The sequence below is a fragment of the Dipteris shenzhenensis genome, chromosome 18 (assembly GCF_047967505.1).
Source record: "Dipteris shenzhenensis isolate YYH24624 ecotype China chromosome 18, Dip_SZ_1.0, whole genome shotgun sequence".
Lineage (NCBI taxonomy): Eukaryota > Viridiplantae > Streptophyta > Polypodiopsida > Gleicheniales > Dipteridaceae > Dipteris > Dipteris shenzhenensis.
Window position 1 is genome coordinate 26,687,445 of NC_141613.1, and position 18,124 is coordinate 26,705,568.

Consider the following 18,124-nt stretch of genomic DNA (forward strand, 5'->3'; position numbering starts at 1 on the left):
TATAGAAAAGGGGTACATTTTATTAATGAAAAATTTACAGATAAGGGAATTTAGAAATAGGCCTTGAACGCACGTGGGTATAGAGGGTTTATACATAGTGACCCCCCTGAGCAAAGAAATAACAACAATCAAGGCTGATGCCCTTTGGGAAAACTGGGAACTTCCCAAATATAATGGTAGGGGAGACCCAGCCCGATTCCTCCAGCATTTTGATGCTGCATGCCGCGCAGGTGGAGATCAATCCCATGAAACAAGGTGGCTTGGTTTCCAATGGCCTTAACTGATGAAGCGTCTGAATGGTACCTAGACCTTCTCGTGGAAGAATGCACCACATGGGACCTACTTCAAACCGAATTCAAATGATGCTTTCAAACGGAGAGGCTACAAGATGATCCCGCTCTCCACTCAGCAAGATCGAACAAGGCTAGAGAGAAGACGTATGCACGTACCTTGGTAAGATGAAACGATTAATCGCCAAATGTGACCCATGCCCAGATGCAAAGTAACTTCACAGCATGGTTCATTGCAGGACTCAGAAATAAAATCCGAAAGGATATGATAAAGATAAGCAGCTATGAAACGTTTAGTGCTACTCATGTGGCATCCATTGACATCCAGGATGGCATGACTGACTCAGACACTAGCAGTGATGACGGTAGATCTAATTCATGAGATAAGCACTCAAAAAAGGGTAAATCAAAGGACACTGCCGAAACATCAAATGAAGATTGCCTAGAGGCCATGACCATGAAGCTGAAAGAAGACATGATGCAGGCCATGGAACAAAAACTTCACTTGTCGCAGCCGCCAACTCAGACATATCCATGGCGAGAAAATGTCTGGTGTCCACATTGCATGGCCAATCATACAACAAATGAGTGTCCAGTCCTAAGAGCCAGGATCACTGCATAAGCAAATCCACCACCAAGGTTGTGGTGCCATATCTGCGTTGTCAGCGACAATGATGAGAACAGTTGCATCTTCAACATGTGCAACAACCGCCTCAACCTCAACAATACCAAGCAGCACCCATACCAGTGTATAGGCAATTGGCACTTGCACAAGCACCCCCAGCTCCAAGGCTAAATCATGTACCCATTCGGACACAAGTCCCACAACTACTCAGGAATCCAAATCCACGACCATACCCAAGAGCACCAAATCTAGCTCCTCAGGCAGTTCCAATACATCAATTACAAGCCGACGAAGTAGACTCGCCATTTGAGTATGAAGCAAAGTACCCAGTGTACTATGTAGAAGGTGTAGGGGGTCTAATACCAGTTTATGCAAATCAAGTACGACCCAACATATTTCGAGCACCAATCAAGTGCTACGGTTGTGGTGAAAATCATTAGATCGCAGAGTGCCCTCATCGTGGTATCCCAGCTACTTTCCAACCACTTTGTAGAGATTGTGGCATCGGACATGCGTGCATGGATTGTCCCATGAAAAATAAGATCCCAAAACAAACAAAGGTTAAGCCTGACATCCCCATCGGCATCATTGGGGTGGACCATCAAAGTCTAGGTCCGGCAAGTGTAAAATCACAACCTGTCAATGTAATTGCACGCCAATAGAAAGAGGCCACCAAGGACCCTAACATTCCAATCCAATTAAAGCAACTTTTGAAAAAGAAAGCACAAGTGCCTCCACCTCCACCAAGCAATGAGCAGCCGAGCTCATCCACATCAACTCCCAAGCCTCAAATAAAAGAAGCTCTATATCCGAATGTAGCGGTGGAGAAGGCTTGTTTTCAGGCACTTCAACAATAGGTACAAAATGAACAAGCTCAATTTGAGGTTGAGAAACAAGCTCAAGACCCAATACATGACTTGGCCCCACAAAATATTGATACTATACTCGAACCTTTGTTTCAACAACAGACTCCACAACAGAATGTACCGCCATGTCAACTTGAAGGAGCCGCACTCTCTAGCATCTTGAGTTGCCCTGTGTCAATTCGCATCGAAATCCTCTTACGGAATTGTCCCAATATTTGGGAGAGTTTCAAAGGATGGGTTGAACTCGTAAATCCCCCTCCACCTATGAGTGACATTGAAGATATAGCTATGTGAATGGGTGAGATAGATGACATACGCAACATTACTATGCCTTTGATCCACAAGGAAAACATTAGGGAAAAAGGGAGCTCATTTTGGGGCCCTGTAAGAAATTCACTATTTTTTTATTTATTTCTCTCCTAAAAGACCTCAAAAATAGTAAAATACGGAAACGTGGCTCAGAACTATCAGTAAGGACTACAGAACTGTTAGTTCAGAAAGGAATAAGATAATCTTTTGTCTAACTAACATGATTTTGCATTAAATATCTCCTTAGTTTTTTTTTTGTTTCTCGAAGATTCCGCATCTCTTTTGCCGACGTGTGCAGGCCTCTCATAAAGAATCCATCACTGAACTTGGTGATTGCACGTTTTCAAAATATTTACATGGATACTGCCACACTTCCACGATTCATGTTACAAAACGACTATGAGATTGACAAGCAAACTTCGCAACCTCAGAAGCACAAAAAATGGCCGATACTAGTGAGTCACTATCTCAGAAGAAGCGATTACACCATCTTCACATCGACTTAGAAGAACAATATGCTCCACCACAAAAAAGATGAAAGGATACGGTGCTGAATGCTCAACAGCGGGAAAATATGCGAAGAGAAGGGCTTCAACATATTGACTTATGGTGTGATGGAAGCATATATCCAAAATGTCAAGTAAAAAACTCTACACCTCCATTTGTCAATCCCACCACATTAGTGAGGTTTGCCGACGATGGACAAAATGGACTTCTTGGTTATATTTCACCGCAGTCTGCATTTGTAGAAATGTATAAAATGATGTACCTACAAGAAAAGGGGGCCAGGATGCAGGAGATAGCCATTCATGCAAAATTGGAGCAGCGGTTGCAAAATGAAATTGAGGAGCATTCAAAGAGTAAAAAAGAGTTGACAAGAGCAAGAAAGAAGAGAACCATGCTTGGAGACAGACTACAAAGCAGAAGATTAAAAACATTGCAAATTTGAAGGCTAGGACTGGTGGATGCAAGCGAAGAATTCAGGAAGCAAGGTTAGATTGAAATTTATCATTTTGTATACTCAAAAAGGCTCTCAAATGACTATATCTATTTCGTCCATTACCGCAAAACAAGAATGGAGGTGTTGAATGATATAGGCATATTGTGTTGTTACTATAGGAAATTATTGGAGCCTACAAAAGAAAATATGTATCCGAACCTTCTTCCTATTAAACAAATGAAAGGATTGCTTTCTTGTGGTGTAGCAAAAGGTTTGATTGAGGAAAAAAAATACAAAACAGTCAAACACAATGTTGTAGAGGACTTTGTATCCAATAATCAAGTTGATGGCACTACAATCCAAGAGGCTCTTGATGTTAGTGGAGTTAGCAAGAAGGGATATAGTTCGATTTTCCATGCGATATCCTCAACTTTGAAAGATCAAAGGATTAAACGAGTTTTACTGCCAAATCCAGCAACCGTGTGGAGGATAAGAGGTCATTTGAATGAAAGTATAGATGAGTTTATTCGGCAATATATCCATATTGAAGAAATATTTCATGGTGGTAAAGGAACCACTATGTATGACCCTTGGAACAATATATTTGTAGATCTACAACAACTTCAAAGAAGAATGGTTGAGTTTTATGGAATAACATTTAAGGAGTGCAAAGGCATTTTGAAATTTGTTATCAAACTGGATGAGTGTGAGGTTGTAAAGGAAAAGAAAATGGAAAGGGTTACTATTACATTGATGAATGGAGCACTTGATACATCATTGACGGAAGCGAGTTCGAAGTATTTTAGCGTGCAGTCAGAGAAACACATATGGTGGTTAGGCTCGTTCCAGGTATGATCATTTTTTGTTTCGTACTTGATTTTGGTCATTGTTTTCAAATGTGTTATAGTAAGACTTTTGTTTTCTATAATCTGGCAGGTGAAGACAAAAGACCATGAAACACTAGATTGGGTGTTTCACCACACGGAAATACCAAGAATAATCAAAAGACAAGTGCAAGGCGAGAATCTCCATGTTGCAGGAAAAGGTGATTTTCAAGTAGAGTGGCACATGGCGGGGGACCTTAAAACACTTAAGTGCATGTATAACGTTAGTAAAGGAGGCAACTCAAAGTCTCCTTGTCTTTACTGCAAAGAATCAGCTCAAGTAATGGATTCCAAATGGTGGAAGAGAGCACCTAATAGAGATAAAGTTGACCCTAACTTCAAGGCCATTGTGGACATTCCACTATGTAATGTTCACATCTGCACATTGCATGGTCTATGTCGAATTATTGAGAAACTGGTATTTTTGTATATTGGATTTTCTTGGAAACTCCGTCCAAAAAAAAATAGAAAGGATGCTCTTCAAGCATTGGAAAAAGTGTTATCCAATATAGGTCTGCATGGAGGAGATGTTCAAATCACAAAGGATTTTAAAAAGTCTACCAATGGCAAGGAGGTTTCAATCAAGCCCTCTATTGGTGGTGTTAAGGCAAGAAGATTCTTGTCTCGACCCAAACACAGTAAGCAAGTAAGGCAAGGTAGAACAGTTTCAAAGATTAATTATGGATTGTGGAAGCAAGTCCATAATGCCATGAAAGATCATGAGGCAGATGGGGAAGCACGAAATGTGAAGGCAGAGGTGTGGAGGTCTCTTGATCAACTCTTCATGTTCTGTGACAAAGTAACATGGACAAAGAGTGATTACAAGAACTTTGAAGAGGCAATTAAACATTTTGGGAAGTCAATGAAAGACGCGTGGACAGCCTGCAATATAACTCACTACATGGTAAGGTTCTGTCTTCTTCTTTTACTTAAGTGTGATCCTCTTTTTTTTAATTACTTACTATGCATTCTTATGTCTTACAGCATATCATTTACAACCACCTTCCCTATTTTGTCAAAAAGTATGGATGCCCAGCAATTTGGTCTAACCAAGGTATGGAGAAGTCTCACTACATGGCATGTAATGCATTTTTTAGACACACACAACACTATGGAGGGAGTCAAAAGGAAAGGCAAATAGTCTGAAGGAAGTCTTCCAATGGTTTTACCGAGGCATACTACAGCAAGTGCATCTGCAATTTTCTTCACCTTCATGTGGTAGTCATTGATGCTCATATTTTCTCTCTGCACATTGTGCAACTCCTGCTGGAGCTGCATTTTCCTGGCTTGCGTATTTGTGCTGTACATTTTTGCCAAAGTATCCCATGCCTCCTTTGGCGTACTTGCATCCTAAATATGCACAATCATAGAATCTAAAATACTGATAGACAGCTAGTACATAACTTTTCTGGCTCTCTCATGCCATCCTTTAAATCCCTGTATTTCTTGTTGATTGGGAACATTAGGAAGAACTCGTTCTTCTTCATTTCCTTTAATGAACTCCCAATAGCCTTTTTCCATAAGGAAATTCGTCATTCTAAACTTCCATGCTTGGAAGTTGTTCTTGTCAAGCTTTTCACTGACAATCTGTGAAAGAGAATTAAACGCCATTACAGAACACTACAAAATATTCAGTCATTGCAAAAAACACAGCTTCTGTCTCACAAGGGCAAATTTGCAAAGCTGACGAAAGTGATATTTAACCACACAGTCACTTCCTAGTGACGATTTTGCATCAATAGGCAGTAAGGATGATTTTGTAACTCCCAATATCTCTGCTCATAAGCATATGATGCAATTTCTGCGGCAACTTCACTGACCTATGGAGCAGTGGTTGCACAGCAAGAACAGGGCCTTTTTCTCAGTGCTTGCGGAGAACTTCTGCCTCCAAAACAGGCCCTGAAATGGCCTCGAATAAAAAAAATAAAGATCTTGTAGCATATATTGCCCTCTTGCCACACCGCGAAGGGCGTCTCAATCTGAGACAATGCACTCTTGCACTTTCCGGCTGTGCTACCTGCAGAGATTTGCTCCCAAACTCGAAAAAGGAAAGCAACACTGGTCCTCTTACCAGGACACCGCGAAATTGGTTTGCTTTGTTGAGCTCCTTACCACAAACTAGGCTCTGATACCATGTGAAGATAGTGGGAGAGAAGAAAGGAGTCTCACTTGCGGCTTTCTCACATACACAATGGGGGAATGCACACAAAGGTGGAGGCTAAAAGCAATTTTCCTCTTCTTAGTTGTGAAAGCCAAAAGAACTCTTGTACAAAGAAATAGAAGAACCCTATATGTGGGTCTCAAACCAAACTCAGCGAACTAAGGTGGCATACTAACTGAGCCACGAACTAGAGTACATAAGGATAGATGTCATCCAGCTATTATTCATGGGCGGTGTACCAACCACATCTGCAGCTAACAAGTCGGTGACATAAATGCACAACGGTCACCCTGGCATATCACGAGTGGAGCTCGATATCTCAACAAGAAACTCAACAAGAAGATCTTAGAACTCCCACAAACAAATTTCATAGACAAAAAAACAAGCTCATTTATCACAAGAGATCTAAGGAACTCACCAAAGAGATCCTAGAACTCCCACGTACAAAAATCTATTCACATGAGATCTAAGAAACTCAATAAGGAGATCTTCGAACTCCCACAAACAAATTTCATAGACACAAAGCCAAGCCCATTCATCACAAGAGATCTAAGGAACTCACCAAAGAAATTCTAGGACTCCCACGTACAAAAATCTATTCACATGAGATCTAAGAAACTCAACAATGAGATCTTAGAACTCCCACAAATAAATTTCATAGACACAAAAACAAGCCCATTTATCACAAGAGATCTAAGGAACTCACCAAAGAGATCCCAAGGAGATCTTAAAACTCCCACAAACAAATTTCATAGACACAAAAACAAGCCCATTTATCACACTCAGGGGGGTCACTATGTATAAACCCTCTATATCACGTGCGTTCAAGGCCTATATTTAAAGTCCCTTATCTGTAAAAAATTTCATTAATAAAATGTACCCCTTTTCTATACAAATCTGTAAATTTTTTCCAAAACTATTTTAAATAGTCCCTTATGTATATTTATTTCTGTAAATTTTAGAAATAAAAAAAATCCTTCTGTTGAACTCACGTGATAGGGTTACATATGATGAGTGACCCCCCCGAGTTATCACAAGAGATCTAAGGAACTCACCAAAGAGATCCTAGAATTCCCATGTACAAAAATCTATTCACATGATCTTAAAACTCCCACAAACAAATTTCATAGACACAAAAACTAAGGAACTCAACAAGGAGATCCTAGAACTCCCACAAACAAATTTCAACACATAAATATCTAAATTATTTTTATCACAAGAGATTGAAGGAACTCAATAAAGAGAACCTACAACCCCCACAAACAAATTTCAAACACATAAATATCTAAAATATTTTTATCACAAGAGATCGAAGGTACTCAATAAAGAGAACCTAGAACTCCAACAAACAAAAGAAAAGACCAAAACCAAAATCCAAACAAGAGATCTCAGGAACTCAAAATGAGATCCCAAAACTCCCTAACAAAAATCTATCTTATTTTAGACCTTCTAGATTGCTTTCACAACCTTAAAGATTGTTCTCCTTCTTTTCCTTTTTAGATCTCTTATGCCCGGCTAAGGAACCAAGCGTGAGATAAAAAAAATTGGCAAACAATGAGATTATATGCAAAACCGAAGGAATGTATTTGTCCTATTCGTACGAATACTTTATTCGTACAAATAAAATTTATTCATACAAATATGTGGTGATGACGTGGCAATTTATATAAATGACATGTCACTATTTTTTTAATCGATTTTTTCTTCCATTCGAATCATTCGAGCAATTTTCTTGATTTTTTCGAATCATGAATTTGAATTTTTCTACTTAAGGGATCACTATCCCCTACCCTTAACAAAAATAGTGTTGGAAAAGGTGGTAGGTTCAGAAATATATAGCTTCTTGGATGGCTTTAGTGGCTATAACCAAGTGCAAATCGCTCCTAAAGACCAATTAAAAACAGCATTTGCTATGGAATGGGTATTTTTGCATATAGAGTCATGCCATTTGGCCTTTGTAATGCCCCGGCCACATTCCAGGGAGTCATGTTCACAGCTTTCAAGTCATTTCTGAATAAGTTTTTACAGGTGTTCTTGGATGATTTGTGCATCCATAAACAAAAAGACCACTTCAAATGTCTTGAAGCAGTACTAATCAAAATGCAGGGAGTATGGCATCTCCCTAAATCAAACAAAATGCCAGTTCATGGTCACCCACGGAGTTGTTTTGGGACACATCCTCTCTCAACATGGGATTGGAACTGACATGGACAAAATCAAAATCATCATGGAATTGCCTCCTCCTACAAATTCCAAAGGTGTAGAGGTCTTTATGGGACATGCCGGCTATTATAGAAGATTTATATTGCGGTATGCCATGATCGCTAGACCACTTTACAAATTATTAGTGGAATTCTTATGGACCGAAGAGTGCGACCAAGCCTTTGAGCTTTTAAAGTGGAACCTAATCACAACACCCATCCTTATATCTCCCAATTGGGATATTGATTTTCATGTTCATACAGATGGATCCAAGTATGCAATTGGGAGTGTGCTTTGTCAACCTGGTGAACATAAGAAAGACTACCCATTCTACTTCGCCAGTCAACAACTCAATGATGCAGAGATCAACTATATATCACCACAAAAAGAGAAGCCCTAGCAATGGTGTATAGTGTAAAGAAATTTTGGCAGTATCTACTGGCAAGTGAATTTGTCTTCTACACTAACTATCAAGCATTGCTTTATCTTGTGAACCATCCATGTACAATAGGAAGAATAACCAGATGGCTCCTCTTTCTTCAAGAATTCAATTTCAAAATAGTGGTTCGCAAAGGTGCCCAACACTACATTGCCGATCACATGTCTTGTGTCAAGTCAGGAGAAGAAGCCACTGGAGTAGAAGATGACTGACCAGATGCCACACTATTTCAAATAGATGTTGTTCTAGAGTGGTGTGGAGATATCATTGGATACTTGATGGCAAGAATACCACCCCTTGAAATGAAAGCAGTAGATGCCACAAAATTGATTCTAAAGGCTACACCCTATCAACTCATTGCAGGACAACTATACAAAATGGGCAAGGACCAGATATTAAGATGATGTGTAATGCCTCATGAGATCATGCCCATCCTGAGTGAAGTCCATGAAGGCGTTGCAGGAGGACACTTTGTGAAGATAGTGGGAGAGAAGGAAGGAGTCTCACTTGCGGCTTTCTCACATACACAATGGGGGAATACACACAAAGGTGGAGGCTGAAAATAGTTTTTCTCTTCTCAGTTGTGAAAGCCAAAAGAACTCAAGTACAAAGAAATAGAAGAACCCTATATGTGGGTCTCAAACCAAACTCAACTAACTAAGGTGGCATACTAACTGAGCCACAAACTAGAGTACATAAGGATAGCTGTCATCTAGCTATTATTCATGGGCGGTGTACCAACCGCATCTGCAACTAACAAGTCGGTGACATAAATGCACAACGGTCACCTTGGCATATCACGAGTGGAGCTCGATATCTCAACACTCCCCCTCGAGCTCAATCCCAATTCTTGCACACCAAGCAGGTCTCTGAACTTGCGCAACTTCTCTACACCCAATGCCTTCGTGAATATGTCAGCTACCTGATCCTCTGTGTTGACATAAACTAGATCAATAAGACCTAGTAAAACCTTCTCCCACACATAGTGATAATGCACCTCAATGTGCTTTGTTCTAGCATGATAGACTGGGTTATTTGCCGAGTGTATACTGCTCATGTTGTCACAATAAATGACAACTGACCCATCTGTAGACTAATGCATATCATAAAGTAGCTTATGCAACCAAGCTACCTCAGATGCAGCCATTGCTGCACCCCTGTACTCAGCCTCTATGCTCGACAAGGCAACTGTAGGCTGTTTCTTGCTTCTCCCAGTGACTGCAGCACTCCCAAAAGAGAACACATATCCACTGGTAGATCATCTATCAGAAATACTACCAGCCTAATCAACATCAGTGTATCCATGCAACTGTATCTGAACCCCAGTCTCATAAAATAGTCCATACTGCAATGTGGACTTCACATACCTGAGTATGTGTCTAGCCGCATCCAAATTGGTTTCCTTGGAGCCTGCATAAACTGACTTAGCAATCCAACAGCATAGCTCAAATCTGGCCATGGTCATATAAATCAAACTTCCTACTATGTGTTTGTACATAGTAGGGTCTTTCAGAAGCTCACTTGCATCTGCGCTCAACTTCACATTCTGCTCCAAAGGAACTGAAATAGGCTTACAGCCTGTCATCCCATATTTGGACAGCATGTCCAATCCATACTGCCTCTGCAAGAGCCGTATCCCACTTGGTGATCTAATCACCTCAACGCCCAAGAAATAACGCAGCTCTCCCAAATCCTTCATCTCAAACTTCTACTTTAATAGCATTTTCACATGAAGGATATCTTCATCACTATCACCTGTGATGATCAAATCATCAACATAAATGACAAGTAGCATAATACTGTTCTCTGTTTTTCTCACATAAAGTGAGAAATCTTTCTTGGCAATCTGAAAGCCAATAGTGACAAGATATTGTCCTATCTTGTCAGACCATGCTCTAGGTGCTTGCTTCAAGCCATATAAGGCTTTCTTCAACCTACAAGGATGAACAGCATGAACATAACCTGGTGGCTGCTCCATAAAGACCTCTTGTCTTTAGGAAAAGGCACTAATGCCCATGTAGCATTTGCTTCCAAGGCATCCATTTCTTCATCCATGGCTTTCTCCCATTTTTCTTTTTCCATGGCTTGCTCAAAAGAAGTGGGTTCTGGTTATTGTATGACTTTGACCATATAGGCATAGTGAATGGCTATAAATCCATCATATTTCATCCTATCCACAGGATACCTAGCTCTAGTAGACCTGTGCAAAATAGGCTCACTTTCAGGTGCTCTCAAAACATCCCTGGTCTTCCTTACTCCAAGTGTAACAACAGAAGGAATACCCAACTCATCATCAATGCTCTATTCTGAGCCACTGGATTCACCATCCACATAAGAGTGACTTGCATTCACATCAAACATGGGCTGATCTACCTTCTCTTTTCCTTTTCGTGATACCTGCATACCACTATCTGCATTGCGTTGAGGAGATTCTCTTGATCTCAATCTGCCTATCCGTGGTGAAGTATGTGAACCACTACTAGAGGACACTACAGGTCCACTAATATTTTGTGATTGTTGCTGTATATTCTGTGCAGCATTACCATTTTGTGCATCTATAGCATCAATCACATTTACTGGTTTATACCAGCTGCTCATCTCATCAAAAACAACATCTCTGCTCACTGTAAAGTTACGAGTAGAAGGGTTATAGCATCTATACCCTATATGCTGTAGAGAATAACCAATAAAGATGTACTTCTCATCTTTTGGATCCAACTTGGACCTCAACTCATCTGGCACATGAACATAGGCAATGCAACCAAAATTTTTCAAATGAGAAATATATGATTTCCTACCAGTATACATCTCCTCTGGCGTCATGCCATGTATTGCTGCAGTGGGAGTCCTATTCATTATGTAAACTACTCTAGCAAGTGCTTCAGCCCAATAATAATCTGGTGGGTCTTTTTTTTTCATTTAGCATGGCCCGAGATACCTCTCCAATATGCCTATTTTTTCTTTCTGCAAGTCCATTTTGCTGTGGGGTATGACTGAATGTTTTAAATATGCAAGGGAAAAATATGATAGTCTCCAATCCTCTCTACCACAAAGCATAAGGCGTATATTTCAAAAAATATGAAAGATTTTAAAATTTGTAGATATTTTTCATAATATGTGAGACCCAAGCGGGGGGGGTCTTTTGGATGAGGGGGGTTAAAACAAAAAATATAGCTCATACTCAAAATTTTCATAGGTATTCTTACTAAAGCGAGTTGGCGCCCCAAGGTGCAACACTTTTTCCTTTTTTCTCTCTTTGTATCTTAATTGATGTTCCCCATATGTGCTCTTGCATCTTTCTTATGGTTTGAATTTATTGAATCCTAGATCACGCTTTATGTTTGTTTATTTCAAAAAAGTGGGAATAAATAAGTTAACATACCAACATTTTGCTTTCCAACAATAGGCTTCATGCAGATACATGTGAATATACTTTTAGTATTTTCAGATCTCTTTTATTGTCATCTCTCTCTCTCTCTCTCTCTCTCTCTCTCTCTCTCTCTCTCTCTCTCTCCACCCCTCTCCATCCTCTCCATGCATCCTCCCATGTGTGCAAGCATGTGTGTGTGTGTGTGTGTGTGTGTGTGCATGCACATGTATGTGTGCGAACGTGTGTACATGTGCATGCATTCAAGAATGCGTGTGTGTGTGTGTGTGTGTGTGTGTGTGTGTGTGCGCGTGCGTGCATGCTTGCAATGTGTGGGTACGTGCATGCGTGCATGTGTGTGTGTGCACATGCATGAGTGCACATGAATGCATATGTATGTATGGGTATAAGTATGTGCAAGTGTGCACGTATGTGGCACATATGTGTGTGAGGTGTGTGTGCAAATGTTCATGTGCATGTGCACGTGTGTGTGTTTGTGTGTGCCTCATCGAGAAAAATTTGAGAGCCTCATCAAGAAAAATTTGAACAAAAGAGATTACATCTACATCCAAAGGAGTTAATAAAAAATAACAACTCCATAATTTCCAAGAGCCTCATGGAGCAAAATGTTGGCTTCAAGCACCCACTGCGCTAGTTCTTAGAGTTATGATGGAGTTATTTTAATTAGGATTAAGTGTTTCCTTATGCAACCACCTAGACCACTGTGTTGAAAATCCAGCCTTGGCAAATTATAGGCTGCTATATTCAGATGGGAGGACCACATCATTTCAAAATCCTTCTAAGGCCATCTTCTTTCCAAAGGCATATAGGTAGGCTCGGCACATCGGTCGACACTTACTGGTAGTATGTGTTCCAGAAAGCCTTGTGCTTTGAAAGGTAATCCTCCACTGAGATTGGAGTCCTACAGCCGCATCTGTAGTAGGAACTTTATTTGGGTGCTAGTAACCGCCTCCTCTTGTACTTTTGAGATTGTTGCATGGCCACTTCTAGAAACTTCTTTGGATTAATGTTGTCAGGGCACACACCTACATTATGCCCTTTTGGATCAGCTAGAAACTTTTGACCCTAAATGATGTCATGGCCTTGTACCAACTGTTGTGTTTAGGCGTGGGCTCCTGAGGCTTGTGCTCCTCTTCTACATGGGGCTCTCACTAACTTCTTCAAGATGTTGCTCTTCATAGGGACCCTCAACGTCCGAGAAGAGCATGGACTTCAAAATTCTATACCAAGTGGTAGTGCCCATGTCTTCTGGACCCTCTAGACCGAGAGACTACTACTGTGTGTTTGTGTTAGGTAGTGCGGTGGTGTGCTGTGAAGTGGAAGGCTATGGTGAATTGGTGGCGGCAGCGATGTTGTATGAGGTGCACAATTACAATTAGATGGAGGAGGAACAGGAAGAGAAGAATCAAATATAGCCCAAGATTAATTGGCATCTACTTTGGGTAGATTCGTTGGGTATGCTACATGCGAATCATCAAATTGGCTAATGCATGTTTAAATCATATTCTTGATGGCTTCAAGGATATTATTATAGAGAGCTATTATGCGAGTGGGGTAGTAGTGTTGGCTATTTTATGGGAAAAGGCACTAAAAGATGAATAGCATCCATATGGCCATACACTTGTAGCCACTTTAGGGCTAGTAGCCAAGATTTGTGGGTGTGAAGATAGTGGGAGAGAAGGAAGGAGTCTCACTTGCGGCTTTCTCACATACACAATTGGGGAATACACACAAAGGTGGAGGCTGAAAATAATTTTTCTCTTCTTAGTTGTGAAAGCCAAAAGAACTCAAGTACAAAGAAATAGAAGACCCTATATGTGGGTCTCAAATCAAACTCAACTAACTAAGGTGGCATATTAAGTGAGCCACAAACTAGAGTACATAAGGATAGCTGTCATCTAGCTACTATTCATGGGCGGTGTACCAACCGCATCTGCAGCTAACAAGTCAGTGACATAAATGCACAATGGTCACCCGGGCATATCACGAGTGGAGCTCGATATCTCAACACTCCCCCTCGAGCTCAATCCCAATTCTTGCACACCAAGCAGGTCTTTGAACTTGTGCAGCTTCTCTGCGCCCAATGCCTTCGTGAATATGTCAGCTACCTGATCCTATGTGCTGACATAAACTAGATCAATAAGACCTAAAAAAAGCTTCTCTCGCACATAGTGATAATGCACCTCAATGTGCTTTGTTCTAGCATGATAGACTGGGTTATTTGCCAAGTGTATACTGCTCATGTTGTCATAATAAATGACAACTGGCCCACCATCTGTAGACTGATGCATATCATAAAGTAGCTTATGCAACCAAGCTACCTCACATGCAGCCATTGCTGCACCCCCGTACTTAGCCTCTATCTCGACAAGGCATTTGTAGGCTGTTTCTTGCTGCTCTAAGTGATTGTAGCACTCCCAAAAGAGAACACATATCCACTGGTAGATCGTCGATCAGAAATACTACCACCCCAATCAACATCAGTGTATCCATGCAACTGTATCTGAACCCCAGTCTCATAAAATAGTCCATAATGCAATGTGGACTTCACATACCTGAGTACGCGTCTAGCCGCATCCAAATGTAGTTTCCTTGAAGACTACATAAACTGACTTACCAATCCAATAGCATAGCTCAAATCTGGCCTAGTCATAATCCGCTCAGCTTCACATTCTTCGCCAAAGGAACTGAAATTAGGCTTACAGCCTGTCATCCCATATTTGGACAGCATTGCCAATTCATACTGCCTCTGCAAGAGCCGTATCCCACTTGGTGATCTAATCACCTCAATGCCCAAGAAATAACACAGCTCTCCCAAATCCTTCATCTCAAACTTTTGCTTCAATAGCATTTTCACATGAAGGATATCTTCATCACTATCACCTGTGATGATCAAATCATCAACATAAATGACAAGCAGCATAATACCTTTCTCTTTTTTTTCTCACATAAAGTGAGAAATATGCCTTGGAAATCTGAAAGCCAATAGTGACAAGATACTGTCCTATCGTGTCAGACTATGCTCTAGGTGCTTGCTTCAAGCCATACAAGGCTTTCTTTAACCTGCAAACTGAACAGCATGAACATAACCTAGTGGCTGCTCCATAAAGACCTCTTCTTGCAAATCACCATGCAAGAAGGCATTCTTTACATCCATCTAATGTAAAGACCATCCCTTTGATGCAGCCATAGCAATGACTACTCTTACCGACCGTTGCCATCCTTGCAACCGAACTGAATGTTTCTTCATAATCAATGCCATATGTCTGTGCATTACCCTTGATGACTAATCTTGCCTTGTATCTATTCACAGAACCATCTGCATTGTGCTTCACCTTAAAAACCCACTTATAGCCAATTGCATTCTTGTCTTTAGGCAAAGGCAGCATAATAAATGACAAGCAGCATAATACCGTTCTATGTTTTTCTCACATAAAGTGAGAAATCTGCCTTGGAAATCTAAAAGCCAATAGTGACAAGATATTGTCCTATCTTGTCAGACCATGCTCTACGTGCTTGCTTCAAGCCATACAAGGCTTTCTTCAACCTACAAGGATGAATAGCATGAACATAACCTGGTGCCTGCTCCATAAATACCTCTTGTCTTTAGGCAAAGGCACCAATTCCCATGTAGCATTTGCTTCCAAGGCATCCATTTCTTCATCCATGGCTTTCTCCCATTTTTCTTTTCCCATGGCTTGCTCAAAAGAAGTGGGTTCTGGTTCCTGTATCACTTTGACCATATAGGCATAGTGAATGGCTGTAAATCCATCATATTTCAGGGTATCCACAGGATACCTAGCTCTGGTAGACCTACGCAAAATAGGCTCACTTATAGGTGCTCTCAAAACATCCCTGGTCTTCCTTACTCCAGGTGTAACAACAGAAGCAATACCCAACTCATCATCAATGCTCTGTTCAGAGCCACTGGATTCACCATCCACATAAGAGTGACCTACATTCACATCAAACATGGGTTGATCTACCTTCTCTTTTCCTTTTCGTGAAACCTGCATACAACTATTTGCATTGCTTTGAGGAGATTCTCCTGATCTCAATCTGCCTGTCCATGGCAAAGTATGTGAAGCACTGCTAGAGGACACTGCAGGTCCACTAATATTTTGTGATTGCCACTGTGAATTATGTGCAACATTACCATTTTGTGCATCTACATCATCAATCACATTTAGTGGTTTGTACTAGCTGATCATCGCATCAAAAACAACATCTCTACTCATTGTAAACTTACGAGTAGAAGGGTTATAGCATCTATACCCTTTCTGCTGTAGAAAATAACTAATAAAGATGCACTTCTCAGCTTTTGGATCCAACTTGGACCTCAACTCATCTGGCACATGAACATAGGCAATGCAACCAAAAATTTTCAAATGAGAAATATCTGGTTTCCTACTAGTATACATCTCCTCTGGAGTCATGTGATGTATTGTTGTAGTGGGAGTCCTGTTCATTATGTAAAGTGCTATAGCAACTGCTTCAGCCCAATAATAATCCGGTAGGTCTTTTTCATTTAGCATGGCTCGAGATACCTCTCCAATATGCTTGTTTTTCCTTTCTGCAAGTCCATTTTGTTGTGGGGTATGATTGCATGAATATTGCTGCTTTATGCCATGCTCCTGCAGGAACCTTGCAAACTCATTTGAGAGGTACTCTCCCCCTCCATCTGACCTTAGGCATTTTATTTGCAAGCCTGTTTCTTTTTTAACCATAGCTTGAAAAGCTTTGAAATGCCCAAACACTTCACTTTTCTTTTTCATAAAATACACCCAAACTTTTCAACTGTAGTCATCAATAAAAGTGACAAAATAATGACAACCTCCAATAGATGCAACTTTAGTAGTCCACACATCAAAGTGGATTAATTCCAATGGCTTCTTACTCTCTTGAACATGTCTAGGAAATGGTTTCCTTGCCTGTTTTCCAAATTGATAGGCTTCACACACCTTATGCATTTCTGCAACCTTGAATTTAGGCAATCCTGCAACCACATTTTGGGCTTGCATTGATTTAAGTCGTTGTACATTAACATGACGAATGTGTTTATGCCAGATATCAATATCTGCAACCACACCGGTCCCATGTGCAAACATTGTTGCACTCAATTCAGGCATGTCCACATCCAATGTAAACATCCTGCCCTTCTTCTTTCCTTTTGCTATCAAGCGACCATTATTTTTCATATCCTCAACAAAGCATCCATGAGGATTAAATCTGACCTGCAAGCCCTGCTCAACCATTTGACCAACAGAAACCAGGTTCTTGGTGATATTCGGGACATGAAATACATCAGACAGGTATTTCTTCTTCCCATCTTGCATAGACAAAGGAATTTTACCAATCTGCACAATAGGATGTGCAGTATCATCACCAGTCTCCACAAATCCTGGTCTTTCCATTTTCCTTGCATCCTGCATCCATTCTACATGACCTATCATGTAGTTTGATGCACCTGAGTCAACATACCACACATCATTTCTTTCTTCTACACTTGTCACAGAATTGGTCATGTGCTGCACCATAAACAGATGCTCATTTCTGTCATCACCCTGTCTACTAGAAGATGCATAATTCCCTTGCTGCAATTTTCCATTCATGATGTCATCCTACTTTTTATAGCAGTCTTTAGCCATATGACCCATTTTACCACAGTAGTAGCATTCAACATTCCTGTTTGCATTTTGGCCTCTCTACCATCCACCACGACCTCTTTGGCTCCCACTACCTCTAGAGTTACCATGTCCTCCTCCATAGGACTGGTTTTCTTGAGTTTTTTGCATATTTTGATTTCTACCACGACCTCTAGATCGGCCTACTCTACCTCTACCTCTACCTCTTCCAGCATTTGAGTAGAAGATAGTTTCTTTTGAAGTTCCTCCTGAAGAGGATGCACCACCATTTCTCTGCTCTTCAGAAATTAGAAGAGCAAACAACTCCTCAAAATCAGGAAATTTTTCACGGATGGCAATGGATGTCCGGAACTGTGCAGAATCCTTTCCTAGACC